This window comes from Durio zibethinus, chromosome 5 (genome assembly GCF_047325235.1).
Source record: "Durio zibethinus cultivar Kanyao isolate XHJ-2024 chromosome 5, ASM4732523v1, whole genome shotgun sequence".
In the NCBI taxonomy this organism is placed as follows: Eukaryota; Viridiplantae; Streptophyta; class Magnoliopsida; order Malvales; family Malvaceae; genus Durio; species Durio zibethinus.
In genome coordinates, this window is record NC_143166.1 from 31,597,448 (window position 1) to 31,612,970 (window position 15,523).

At 31.6% G+C, this 15,523-nt stretch overlaps 1 pseudogene; it reads left to right on the forward strand.

The window, feature by feature from the left end:
• Positions 1-11,255: 11,255 nt before the first annotated feature.
• On the forward strand, positions 11,256-15,170 carry LOC111281649 (uncharacterized; annotated as a pseudogene).
• The last annotated feature ends 353 nt before the right edge of the window (positions 15,171-15,523 follow it).

Below are 15,523 nucleotides of genomic sequence, written 5' to 3' on the forward strand. Positions count from 1 at the left end.
TCTTTGTCACCAACCTTCAACAAATCACCGTTGCGAACGTTTGTTTTAATTGGTAAGTCTTTTTTTTTTAGTTTACTGTATTATTTACACCTTCAATAGAGAATTTTTATTTTTTCAGTTCTTTAATATTAACATATGCGTTTATATATTTTCATTAACATCACCATCAACATAGTCGTCCAAGATTCTATTCATATTGTAAGTATGTTATTTTTATGTAGTACACATTAAATATTATGATTTGCTGAACCTTGTTGACTGATATTGTATTGTCGAATGGTATTGTATGATATTGGAGGTCTGAATAATATTTCATGCTAAATGGTTTGCTAAACCTTGTTATCTGATATTATTTTATCGAATGGGTTTGAATGGGGGCTGAATGGTGTTTTTGAGTGGTTTGTTGAAGGGTGTGTATGAGCACATTGATGAATGGTGTGCTAAATGTTGTTTCTGTACATAGTATGGTATTGGTTGTATTAAATTAAGTACAATAATCAATTTAGAAGGTCATATTATGTAACTCATATAATTATGATCAATATTACAGGTAATATGAACTTCGAACAACATCATTTTCTTTTTAATGAAGATGCAGAACAAAGACGTATAGGCCAAAAAAGAAAAAGAAGGAGCCCAAATAAATAAATCAAAGTGACTGACACAAAAATTCATGTTGACTTCAATCAAAGTGGGCAGCCTATATCGAAAGAAGCTGCCAAAATGGTTACTCATATTGGAGCCATCGTCCGTCGGAGGATTTCAATTACGTACACCGATTGGCGAATAGTTCCTGATGATTTAAAGGATGAGATATGATAGTCCATTGTGGTATGTTTATTCAACTATTTCATAAAATTTGTTATATGATCATTTAATTAAAATTCAATGTGTTTATATTATTTGTGTTAACCTATTTAGGAACAGTTCAACGTCTCAATTGAGTGTAAAAGGATTGTGTTACAATCTGTTGGAAAAATTTTCAAAGACTTTAAAAATAGATTGATAATCCAATATATTTTACCGCTGGCTGGTAAAGGTGATGTTTTGGTTGTTCCACTTACGGCATATACAGATGTCATAAGTGTTGAAGATTAAACAAATTTTGTTCAACATCGACTTTCAAAATATTTCTCGGTACGCAAACCCATTACTAAATTAGTTCAAGTTTATAAGTCTTTATGCAATATAGCTTTTAATCTTAATATATGATTGATGTAATTTCTTGATTTTATAGAAAATCAAAGAACAACATCGGGACATTCGGGTCAAACAGTAATTTCACCATCGAACAGCAAAAAAAAGATATGCAACTGTGAAGTATGAGCTTGTAGGTATTCGCACACTTATTTTATATTCATTAATGAATATTTATGAACATTCATTTCATACATTTTGATTTTTTTTTTACGTTAATTTAATAGGAATCGGTGACTCAAACATAGAAGTTTCCATATGAGATGTTTGGAAATAAGGACGTTTACAGAATGATGGATCAGTCATAGATGAAGCAACCGAGGAAATGGTAAAAAAAATTGTATGTATAACTATTTTTTTTATATAATGTATGATTGACATTGTGGTTGTATGCATGAGTGTATATTAGCTCGTGTAGATTTGTTCTAATAGCCCAACTTATTATTATCTTTCAGGATGATTATGCTACCAAAGTAAAATCTGATGAATTGGCAACCCAGTATGACGAAGATCCTTTATCTTTAGCATTAGTCTCTAAAAAAAGGCCTGATTGGGATCGTGAGGTTGATAAATTTGTCTTACCATCAACGTATTTTGGTAAACAACCAAAAACCCCATGAATGAGAAATGCATAGTATGAAACAATAATTGAGCAACAACATCAACAAATTAATGATCAGGAGCAACGCCTCAATGACCAACAGTAAAGACTCGCTGTTTTGGAGTCCATGTTGGCAACAATGTAGCAGGTTATCTCAGTACCCCAGCCTGATAGCATCGTTCCGGTACGAGAAGCTTTCATTGCAAGTAAAAAAGCCGTCCAATCATTTGCTACCACCCAAGAAGTATGATATTGTTTATAATTTGAATATTAATTTGTTTATTATATTGATTGATTTGGTTTTAATACTTATATTTCTTTAAATATTGTAGGAGGACGTTCAGACTCAAAATTTGACCCTTGTCCAGGCCTTCATGGATGAGTTAATAAAATATTTGCTAGAGAATTGTACCAACAAAAACTTCATATCCATTGAGTTTAAGGAAGACCTATTTGATAAACAATTATTTTTTTTCATTGGTGTGGATGAGGTGAAAGAATTTTGTGAAATGGATGAATTATCAACTGTTAAAATCGTTACTTATATGAGGTTAGCTTATAAATACAAATATGCACATTCAATATGTAGTAAGTTAGTATTAGGGTGTAATACTAACCAGCAGTGTTGATTGTTATCGTATAGCTTTCTGTATAGAGAGCTGAAATAGAGACAATTGACGAATAGATTTAGATTCATTGACCTCAACTTCATTAGTGAGCAGAGTGACACAGTCGTGTATCATGCTAATCATGTAATCCTATGCATAAAAAGATCTGTTGATTATTATTTGCTCTTGTATAATGCGCAATAAGCTATATTCCAACCTTAATTACTCTAACCTGCTCCATTCTATGATCTGATACATATTCTGAGTATATCATTGTTATTATTTTGTAGTCGTCACTGAGTGCTTGTTGTGATTGACACCAAATCCTTCAAGCCATATTTTCTTAATTCAGTTAATCCAATGGTGATGCCTAACCCCGATATTCAAAATTTTATAAAGAGGTATTACAGTACTTTATTATATTATATATGTTTTATTTCTTCATAAGAAATTTTATTTATTTTCTCACTAATTTTTTTTCTTTTCAATTTAGAGTAATATCTGCATTCAATAAGAAGATAAATAAATCGAAATGGGTGTCATTATTGGTAAATGTCAAATTTATTCTTTTAATGCTGAGTTTGTATAGATAAATATTTTTTAAATCGACTTAATTTAATTTTTAAGTACCTCATCAACCCAGTAATACTGAATATGGATATTATGTCCTTTGTTTTATGCGGGAGATAGTGTTACATGATTTTATGACCACACCATTCAAAGTTAGTATAAATTTCATAAACTCATTATATATTCAAAAAAATAAAATGGTAAGTTATGTTCTCATTTCTTAACATTTACTTATGATATTTTTTTTTAATGGAAGGGTAAAGAAAGCTTCACGGAAGAGGAGCTGGATAACGTCCGTAAAGAATAGTGTGATTATGTATTGTCATTTATCAATGTTGATAAACTTTCAAGTTAGACATTGTTTGTTGAATGTAAATATTATGGAACAATTTGTTATAATGTTTTTAACATGCCATGTTGAATGAAAACTTTAAGTTTGTACATTAGGGGTATTGGTTTAATATTATTGTTATACTTAATATGAATACACTATGTGTACTTATTAAATTACTGAGTACGATTATTTCATAAAAATATATTAATATGGTAACGTTATCAGTTTTAATTCCGAATGTGTGGTCAATTTTTTGAAATACAACAATGTTCATTATGAAAATTCCAAAATATAATTCATAGTATCAGATATATAAACCAAATGTTTTCTGGGCATAAATATATAACTGACAGCAAATATTTTTCTAGACATAATCCTACAACTGACTCACATATAAAGTATCAATTCTATTTTTTTGATGCAATTAATGAAGGTATTTTTAGCAAGAAAACACCTTCAATCACCCCTAACAGAAAATATTAAATGCATTTTTTACCAAAATCGCCTTCAATAATCCTCCTATGAAATTATTGTTTGGAATATTAAAGGCATTTTGGGTAAAAAACGCCTTCAATAATACCAACTAAAAATTAGTTGAATGGATTATGAATGACGTTTTCCTATGGGTAACGCATTCAATAATCCCAACAAAATGTTTATGAAGGTATTTTTGGATATAGCCGCCTTCAATAATTTGACAATTAAAATTTATCGTTGGAAATATTAAAGGCGTTTGGAGCTTAAAATGCCTTCAACCATCCCATCCAAGTTTTGTTGTCATCAATGGATTTATATTTCACACAAAATCCCATGAGAGATTTAGAAGTACACAAAATTCAGGAATTATTATAACTTCATCAACTACTAGCTATGCTAGTGCTAGGGACATAAACCTTTTAAAGGGAAATGTTGACTATTATGGCATGATTAATGACATCATTGAGTTAGATTATTAGGGCAAGTAGAAAGTTATCTTATTTCGGTGTGATTGGACAGATGTGAATAGTGCGAGGGGCTTTAAGAAAGATTAGTACGGATTTACATTTGTGAATTTTTTTTTATTAATTCACACTGGACAACAACTCATCGATGAACCTTATGTATTTTCATCTCAAGTCAAACAAGTATTTTACTATGAAGATCCAAAAGAATTGGGTTGGTTTGTTGTTATGCGAAACACACCTAGAGACTTATTTGATATAGGATTAGATACCAAAGATGATATTGAACATGAAACTAAATGTTATCTTTTTGCTGAACAAAACTTGGATGAGAATATCTTCAGTACCTATGCTCAGTGGGTCCGTGAAGATGTTACTGAAGACATTTACGAACTATGATTCTGTGCACCTATAATTCGAGTGTTTAAGACATAATGTAGTAAATAATAGTATGTAAATAATGTCGCATTTGCTATTGTATAATTATTATCTTCTAAATCATACATTATATTTTGATTTAATTAAATCAAAATGTTTTTTTATATATCGTAGGTTTTGATTTCTTAAATTGTTTATGTCTTTATATATCTTCCGAACTAATATTTTTTTTATATTCATTTTTATGATGTAGGTAAGCTACAATCCGAAGAAGTAGGTTGAAAGAAAAACATATCAGAGATATTAGTTCAGAATCGTTTGCGACGCCTGTAGATATTGGCTATGGACTGAATCTTTTAGAGGTAAATGAACGTACTGTTGGATCTAACTCCATCACTTTTAACCCTTTAACTGATATTGGATCTAACAATATGAAAGGTCCAGGTTTAGATAGTACCCCATCAATTGATTATGCTTTAAATTTGAATGCAGGTATAATATACTCTAATTTTAGAATTTGAGTAAAATGATAAAAGTATTACAATTTTACAAATATATTTTATATTTGTTGCAGTTGATAACAATGGTCAACGGAGGACCAAAGGTCGGACAACTTTGAAATAATTGTTTGCATTACCTCTTAACGAACGTATTGTAATGTCTGCAAACTCTGATAAGCAATCAACTGGTGAAGAGGCTTAACTATTGGCTGAATTTCTAAGCATGTTCGCCCGTAATGGAATGAAATTGTCTATTCATTATGAAACATGGCATAATATTCCAGAAAAAGTTAAGGACGATGCATTAAACTTTATTGAAGTATTAGTATAATTAATTAGATTTATTCAAAATTTTTATTTTACATTTTGTTTACTTATTGAAACTTTTTTATTGTATTATTACAGTCAAGATTTGTACTTCAAATACCAACTTCATTTGTGTTTAAGTCATTGGAAAAAAAATGAAAAGATTATAAGCATAGTTTGAAGAATAAGTATTTCGATTGAAATACTATTGTAGAGGCGATGATGCAAAATCTACCCCGTAATGTGATTAAGTGATAATATGAACTGGTTAGATTTTGGTTCTCAAAAAAATGAGAGGTACTAATTTATTACTTTGTATAATAGAATTAAATGATGAAAGTGTTTGATGGTTTCAGTTGATAATATTTATATTTCTACCATATATGCTATTATTTTTTATGATAAGAAAGAGAACACATTGAGATTGATAGCAGGAAGCAACAGAAATATAGCCACGCAAGTGGATCAAAAAGTTTTGCAATAAAGCAAAAAGAAATCGTAAATTTATGATAATTAACTTATTCCAATCAATGAACTTTTTATGCCGTTAAAAGGTAAATATGAAAATTAACATTTATTGTTATGTTTTAATATATTTGATTATTTCAATACATGATATTAAACTTATCGAAAGTTTTAAACTTAGTTACACAGATGATATATATGAAAAGTTATTATTTACGTATATTTATGCCTTTATTATCTGGTTGTTGTTATTGTTGTATTTTAACACTTTTGATTGCTTCAATACTTGATATTAAGCTTGTCCGATTGATTGAACTTGGTTTTTATGGTTGATATGGGAGAAAAAGTTGTCAGTTATGTCTGTTTGAGAATATTTTTGCATATAAAAGATAAATATACAAATAAATTTTGGATGCCTTTCAACATATTGAATGGCTTCAATCCTTTATATTAAATCGAAAGAAAATAATTGAATTTGGTTTCCATGATCGATATGTGTGAAAGCTCAAAATGCTTTTATTCTTTGTGTATATTTAAGACTATTGTGTTGTTACAAGGCCAAAATATAAATAAAAGAGATTAAAGTTATTCGAAATTTTAATACTTGATTGACAAGATTGATATGCATAAATAAGTTGCGGTTGATATGTATCCTATCAAATAACATATATTTTTGTATAGGAGAATGAGATAGGCAGTACAATTGGACGTGTAAAACTTTTTCGCGTAACACAAAAAAAAAGACGGATCTTATATGAATGTCGAAACACAAGAAATTATGGTAATTTGTATCATCTATTTTAACATAAAGTAAAAATTAAATCTTTTTAACATATAATCAATTAATCATTAAACTTGATAGTTGTATATGACAAATTCATAAGAGAAAGCAAAAGAGAAAATGGCTACTAAGATTGAAGTAGCATCTGAAGGTTCTCTCAACATACAAAAAATGAAAAATCGGATATTCATAAAAGTTACCGAAAAAGAAAGGCATGAACGGGTCTGAGGCCTTGGATTGGGTCCAACACCATCTACCTACTATAGACATAACTCTCCGTAATTTAAACTCTCAGCAAGTCAATCTTCACAATACATTTCAATATTGAGAGGGGAGTTGTAAACTATGCAACAACGTTTTTAGCAAATGGAAGAAGAAAAAAAATATGAGCGTGCCAAAATTGAAGAAGAACGTGCTAGACTGGAGGTAGAACATGCAAAATTTTAGTAATTGCATGATCGATTCGATCATCTTATGAATTTTATGCAACAATAATTTTCAGAAAATGATCTTGGTGCTCCATCAACTCAGATATTATATTTAGTAAATATTAAAATTTTTAAATAAAAAATAAGCACACAATGAAGTGTTAAAAATTATATGGTATTATTCAGTAGGTTGTTAAGCATGCTAGTGACCAAGGTAAAAAATTTTCTTCATCAATTGGCAGCCAGCAAAATGTATGTAGTCATCTATTTCATACATTTTAATTTTTTATTTGGTTAATGTAATTATCATATTTGAGTGTTATTATATTAGTTATTAAACTTTGTATTAATTAGATGTATATTTAAATGTGAATGAAGTTAATATTAATTTCAGTTTCTGAATTTAAGCTCTTTACTGAAAATAAAATTGTTTTATAAGAAACTAAAAATATATATTTACATAATGATGGCGTTTGCATTGGGTAATGCCGCTAAATGAATAATTTAGTGGCGTTTGTAGCATAAAACACCATTATTAGTAGCGACGCTATTTCTAGCAAACGCCGCTAGTTAAGTGACATTTTTTATAGAAACACCACTAAAGCAACAACATTTTTCTCATAACAACGCAACTAAATTAACGGTGCCTAAAAGATACAAACGTCGTAAATAATGAGGCATTTTCATATTCAAATGCCTCTAAAGTAGCGACGTTTTCTGTTACAAACATCGTTAGTGCAATGGTGTTTTTCTCATAAAAACGCAACTGAAATAGTAGTGATTAAAAGATACAAACGTCGCTAATATTGAGCCATTTTCAAATTCAAACGTTTTTAAAGTAGCAACGTCTCAAAGATATAAACGTCGCTAAAATGACGGCGCTTCTGATATAAACGTCACTAATATTGAGGTATTTTTTTGAAAACGTCGCTATTTACCGCGACGCGTGAATAAGTGGCACTCTGCATGATATTTTTTCGCAAATGTCGCAACCTTATAGTAGCATTAATAAACGCCACTAAACGGTAAAAAAAATGTCGTTAAAAACAAAAACCCTTGTAGTGAACTTATTCAAGGTTAGAAATGTTAATTTTATCCATATTCAATAAAAAATCTGACTTTTTACTTTAATAAAGATAGATATGGGTATTACATAATAGGTATGGGGATAAGGATAGGGATGTGGTTGGATATGATATTAAATTTTTATTGAGTATGAGGATAAAGATAGATAATATAGCATATGTCTGCATCTGTACCCTATATATATTTATATATTTAATAAGTAGATTTTTTATTAAATAATATAAATATTATTATTGTAAATTAATTAAAATTAATATATTTTTATTAACAAATATATTAATATATATATTTATAAAAATTTACCTAAATATACAAGATAAAAATAAAAAAAGATAAAAAAAATATTTTTTAATTTTTACTTTTCAAAAAAAGTTAAGAGTATGGGGATTAACTATACCTATTAAATACTTGTGAAGATGAGAATACATTTAAATATTCATTGTATATGATTATAAAAATTTGAAAATAAAAATAAAAAATACTCTACGTTTCTCATACTTTACCCATTGACATGTCTATTAAAATTTTGAGTGATGACAAAAGAGCCCAGTACAAGCTGTGGCCCAATGGTCAAAACAAAACGAACAGTTTTGCATGAAAGAATGATAGATGTGTGTTTTCTTGTGGCAAGGCATCAAGAAACAACAATCACCCTAACATTTTGTCTCGAATTGGTTAGGGTCACAATATTGCCAAATGTTTTTTTGTTGTGTCACAATCTAGCTTTTGAATATTAGCTCTTACAAATTTCTGTTTAAATAGAAGTAAACTGTTTATTCTGCTTTAATATTATATACTAAAACATTTTAATTTGTATAAATTATTGGTCTTATTCTAGTATTTGATATTTCCTATCAAACAAACACATTTTTTTTTCTTTTATTATGATAATAGGAGATAATGCTCAAGTTTAAGGTTTCCTTTGACAATGTAGTGTTATTTTATGAGAATTCGATGTAAAAGGTAATTGTAACTCGCGATGAAAATCGCCGCCATTAATGCTCTAAAGAAACCCCTAAGCAGGGTCGTCAAAATTTAAACCTTAGCCCGCAAGGTCAACCCCAAAGGGGAGGACATGACTCACATGAGCAGATTGGAACGAAGCCTCTGATTTAACGGTTTAATTTAGAAAAGAAGATACTTAAGCCCAAAGAAGCAGACCTGCACATAAAGTTGGAGCGCTATTATTTCGAATCTAATGCTTTGCTGCTCTCAATTGTTCTACAAAATATTCACAATGCCATCTTTTTTAAGCTTTCCGATTTCTTTTCTTCTTTGTTCTTTTTCATTTTTCTCTGTCTATCTTTGTTTGGTTGGTGAGAAAATCCTGGTTAAAAAAAAAAAAAGGACGCGGAAGTTTTCAAACTTTTTTTCATTTTTTCTTTACGAAGTTGATAATCTTATCTTAGGTTACTATTGTGGGCTCAGTTTAGGTTTTATTTACGTAAGTTCTCTTAAGTTTCGTATTTGGTGTAAGGTTAACCATTTAAACTGATGATGAGCAATTTCTTTGTTAAATGGAACTGAATGATGTTACCAACTAGGGTTTCTTTTAGAAAATGATTATTCAAATTTTCTTTGTTAAATGCTGAAAAGATTGATTTCTGTTCAGTTATATTAATATCTAGTATAGGTTAATGACAGTGACTTAAATATATGTACATATGAAAACACATAATCTAAATTGCATGAATGGTGATGAGTTATAAATGGAAAGTTAAGTTAGGGCATGCAATGACCTTGTTGTCGAGGAGAAAGTCGTTGTTTTAAGGTAGCTCCCTTCGTTGTTTGCTTCGAGCAATTTGTTCTTAGGTTATCTTTTTGACAGCAGGTGTTTTATATGACATGCTGATTTCTTAAACTATTTTTGCTTACTTATTATGGCTTCATTTTGGTCAAGATTGTCCATGTCAATAAAAAAAAAATTGATTGCTATATCAAGCTAATAAAATTATGTAATTAATATAATAGTTTGATATAGAAGGAGCTTTGATGAGGTCCATTAGCGCTTTTAGCTTGTGCTTAGAATGTTTCAAGCCTCCTTCGTTTTTTCTCAAAAAGGAAAAAGAAGTTTTGTGGTACATGGTTGGTTGGGTGATGCATTGCTGCTCCTGATTCGTGAAATCACCCCTCCCCGTCTCCCTTTTCCCTATGGTTTCTTGAAATTCGAAATTCTCTTGGCAAGCAAGCTTCAAATTTAGCGTAAGAGGGAGTTGATTCACCAGTGTTGTTGAAAATACAATAAAATGAAAAGACCAATAAAGGTTGGCACAAGTGCTGAAAGTAATCGGATTCGAACCTCTACAGATAGACGATTTATAAGTTTGAAAAATCTTAGAAAAATGATAAAAGGATGCCCTTATTTCTAAACTTTTTCATACAAAAAAAAAAAGAAAATACAATAAAAATCTATTGAAATTTCTTATTATAATTACTATGTATTACATTGGTAGACATGGTAGGGTTTTTTTTTTTTTTTGGTAGTGTTTTCTATGTTCAAAGGTATGTCGCATTGGGCACCTTTTGTTAGGGCCTAGCTTGGAGAAATAAATGGTTGTATTTATTGCTGTTCAGTGAACTTCAATCAGTAGCCTATCAACAACCAAGTAATAAAACTGGCAATAATTTGGTTTCTAATGAAGCATAATGCATATCTTATGATTTCATATTATATTCATTGCTATTTCCTTTTTGTGTTTCCTTGTGAGTGGTTCACATGCTATAACATTAGACTTTTCATAGTTGATTCCATCTTTCAGAGTTTCATCAGCTAAATTTGATTGTAGATCTGCTGCTGGGGGATGGAAAGCAACACAAAACTTTCTTACAAATTGTGATTGGTAAGACTTGTTCTTTTCTTCATTAATTTTAAATGAAACGTATATTACAGTTTTTTGGTTTTTAAATTGAATGTTTGGATCTTTGGATTCTGTCATCTGAATAATTTTACCATCTACTCTGTCAAACTTTATTAATTTGTTTATTTGTTAAAATTAAAAATACCCAACTTATTGTGGTAATATGGTTGCTGATATGTGTCATTGTTAGCCTTCTAATTGATATGTTTCTCCATCACAAGCGAAGAGTAAAACGGGAAACCATTTTTGCCCCGAAGAAAGTACACCGGAGCAGGCCCATGAATTTGGTAGTGAATATTTACTTACTGAACTTTGAGAAAATAAACATCATTTTGTCTATGCAATAACACAAAATGAATCACCGGAAATTGCCACCAGTGTGTCTTGCCCTGGCATTCGTGAACAATCTTCTGAATATGTGGCTAAGAATTCTTCCCCTGAACATTTGGGATAGCTTCCTAAAGGTGTGAGTGAGCATAATCATACCGGTCAAAGTTTTTGCCCTCAAGAAACTGTATCGGGAAAAACACACGAGTATGGTTCTGGATATGTGCACAAGGAAACATCAGAAAAGAAGCATCACCCTGGTTCTGAAAATTTTCAAAATAAACCTGAAGAAGCCTGTACTTGGGTTTGTGGCCTTCCTGCTAAATTTTGCAAGCATTTTTTTGATGATTTGTCAAAGAATGCTATTGAAAGTTTAGGGCCACAGCCGGAAGATTCAAGCAAGTACATCCAGACTGATAAACTTTCATGTCCCAACTTGGTAGTGCAGAGCTAACAGTTGGCTTTGGTTCTGGTAACATATGTAAGGAACTTGGTGAACCGCCAGAGCAGTGACAACAGCTTGATTCTCAAAGTTTACCAAATGCTATGGAAAAAAGTACTAGTACTACGGCAGTATCTACTAATGTTTTTAATCAAGACTTGCAATTGAATCCTGAAGATAAGAACAAGAGTAATTGTGGCAAACATACTCAATCACCTTCTGAAGTTGCGAGCAATATTATTCAGACTAGTTAAAGCTCCCTTGTTGACCCTTTAGGATTGCCTCAAGAATTTGTTTCAGGAAATCATAGCATTCAACAACTAAGGCTCCTTTGTGAAGACATTGCCAAAACTTCTGGTGCAGAACAGCATGAAAAAATGCCTAAGAATTTACTCAAGCATTCTGGCCAACGCAGGGTGGAAAATTTTCAGAAACAATAAAGAAAAAGCATATTCTAAGAGCTTTGACAAGCAGTGATAGGGTTTTGCGCTCAAAATCGCAAGAGAAATCTAAAGCTAGTGAGTCGAGCAATAATTTGGCCGATGCTGGCTCTAGAGAGCAGCAAAAAAGAGAAAGAGGAAGAGGAGGGAAAAAAAGACGTCGCTGATGAATATTCATTATTGAATCGAATAAACTATGAGCGAAGCCTGATTGCTGCATATTCTACAGAAGGTTGGAAGGGACTGAGGTGTGTTTATTGTACTGTTTTATCTTGTATCTCTTTGCCACAATGTTGCGTAGGAGCTAATTGTCATGACAATGTCACGAAATATTTTTGTCTCGATCTCAAGTCTGATATGTTATAGATTACATATAATTGCCAAAGGGAGGGCAAAGCAAAGAATGTGAGGTTAATCATCTAAAAATACCTTGTAATTTTCACTGTCTGATGGTCCACTGCTTGCTTCCTACCATCAACATGGATTTCTTTGAGAATATATTGTGTAATACCAATTTCAAAGTTGATGGAATTATAAGACTATAAAAGCTTAGCATTGAATCGTGAAGAGATTAGTCTCAAGGATCAGGGCTTGTATATTTATTTAGCTGTCCGCATGCTTTCTTATTATTGCTCTCGAGTCTCTTGTTCATTTTGCCATTTTCATCTGTTGTTGTTTTCACCATCAGTGTAATTGATTCAGTATGTATTTCCTTTCCATGGGTTTATCTATGCTATTATTTATTAAAGAGGTTTTAACTTACAAAGATCCTTATGTACTTTGCAATTTCCCAGAGACGGTATTCATCCAATAGGAAGAAAGTATTTGAAAATTAAGTGTATTTTAATAGTGAAATGAACTGTTTACACGATTATAGTGTTAAAAATTAACTCAATTTTAGATTGATTCCATAATCAGATATTATAGATTTATAATCCACAATCAGTTATTACAGATTTATAACTTGTTAATCTTCCTTTACGTATTGACTGTTGAGATTTTAAGGATAAATTCAGCGTAAATCTGTTGAGAATACATTTTGTGGAAACACTTTCAAGAAGAACAAAGTTGAAAGATTGGATCAATTGCAAAGTTGTTACCTTTTGGAACTGAAGTTGATCCTTTACATCTGTGTAACTGTCACCAGAGTACTCTGATTGTATCTGTTTGTTGCTTTGGATTGTTTGTGTGATCTGCAGCCTTGAAAAGTTAAAGCCAGAGGAGCTTCAACGTGCTACATCTGAAATTCTTCTATGCAAATTGAAAATTAGAGATTTATTTCTATGTATCGATTCATTATGTGCTGAAGGAACGCTTGCAGAATCTTTATTTGATTCTGAAGGGCAAATTGACAGTGAGGATGTAGGAGATCATAGTTATAAGCATTGTTAATATATCTTAGTTGCTATTTTCTTATTGATGACAATAATTTGTCTTGGAAGTTGAAATGCTTAGACATGAAATCCTTTTATTGCAGATATTCTGCGCAAAATGTTGGTCCAAGGACCTGTCTGCCGACAATGATATCATACTCGGTGATGGTGCTTGTGACTGTGGATTCCATCAATATTGCTTGCAACCGACTTTGTTAAAAGAAGACAGTAATACTCTCCATTGCCTGCTTGATAGTAGTAAATTGGTATAGTGGTTTCGAATTGTTTAATGTCAATAATACTTTTCTTTTTCCACCCCTTCCCCTGTTGATACAGTTCCCCCCGATGATGAGGGTTGGTTATGCCCAGGATGTGATTGCAAAGTTGATTGAATTGAATTGGTTAATGAATCTCAAGGAACAAGTTTTTCTCTCACTGACAGTTGGTGATTATGTCGATCATAATGTCGATCCTTATTTGGGGCTTCCATCTGATGACTCGGAGGATGGTGATTATGATCCTGATGGTCCAGATCATGATAATGTGGCTAAGCCGGAAAGTTCAAGTTCAGATTTTACGTCTGATTCTGAGGATCTTGGTGCTACGTTAGAAGATAATATTTCTTCTCAAAAAGATGTAGGCTCTATGTCTACCAGTGCTTCCAGAGATTCAAAGAGACAAAAACCTAAACTTGGTGGAAAGAAGAAGTCTTTGAATGTTGTGCTATTAACAATAATGGAATCAGCTTCTGGACAAGATGGTGCTGCTGTTTCTAAGAAACCAAGTAAGGAAAGGTTCTCTCTCCTGTCATAAATATCATTTCTGGTCTTTCTTTTTCCCCATTTAGAGAACTTGCCAAGTTTCATTGCTATCATAGTTCATATAACTTTTTGCATGAAGGAGTCGGTCCTAAATGGCGTCTGTTTGGCGTCATTTTGTCAGTTCAGTCATTAAAAGTTTTAGTCATTTCCTTGGTGATCTGCTTATCTTTCTTTTGGGTGTATACAGGAGACATATGCCAATGTTCCTTCTAGTACCAGTGATGATGAAGATTGGAGTGATATCACTGCCCCAAGAAAAAGGAAGAAATGTAACGCAGAAGCAGCTTCAGAACCAACAAATGGAAATGCTGCTATAAGTAGGAGTGTGTCAGTTTCCAATTGTTTAAAGCAGAATCCAGAAGAGACTGAGCATAAACATAGGAGAAAAACTCGGCAGAAGTCAAATTATAAGGATACAGATTTATCACCTGCTGAATTACAGGGAGGCGCTTCTGCATCTGGTTCAAGTGATAGAAAGTTGGGTTCATCAACATATAGAAGACTCGGAAAGCTGTAAAGCAGGTAAATATGGTGAAAGCAGGAATGTGACTTTGATAAATCAGGAACAAGAGTAAAAACTTCAGTATAATCAAGCTTTTGAAATGACTTTCCAGCCGGCCGTTAAATGTCATCTTTTCTCAACTGCTTCACTTTTGAAAATTTTCATCAGCATAATTCCCTTTTTTTTTTTGGTTTCTGATCACAAGTTCCTCGTGTTAGCAAATGGTTTGAAAATCCTCGCTGGAGTTTCAACAATTCATCATCCATTCACGAAACCACAGCCAAAAGAGTAGAAGAAAGTGACATTACCTCGGCTCTTCCAAACAAAAATAGAAAGAGGGAGATGAAGAAAGAGTAATGGAATGGTGAAATGGGGGATTCAGGCAGCTGATTTAGATTCAAAATCTTGATTGAGAAGCAAAAGCTCCTATGCTTTGAATTAATGCACATAGGAGGCAGAATCCAGACAAGGAATTTTTTAATTGAGATAATGAATTTTGTAGATAATTCTAACCAGACAAGCACCTATAACTAGAACAAAAAAATCACGCAATATCAACGTTTGT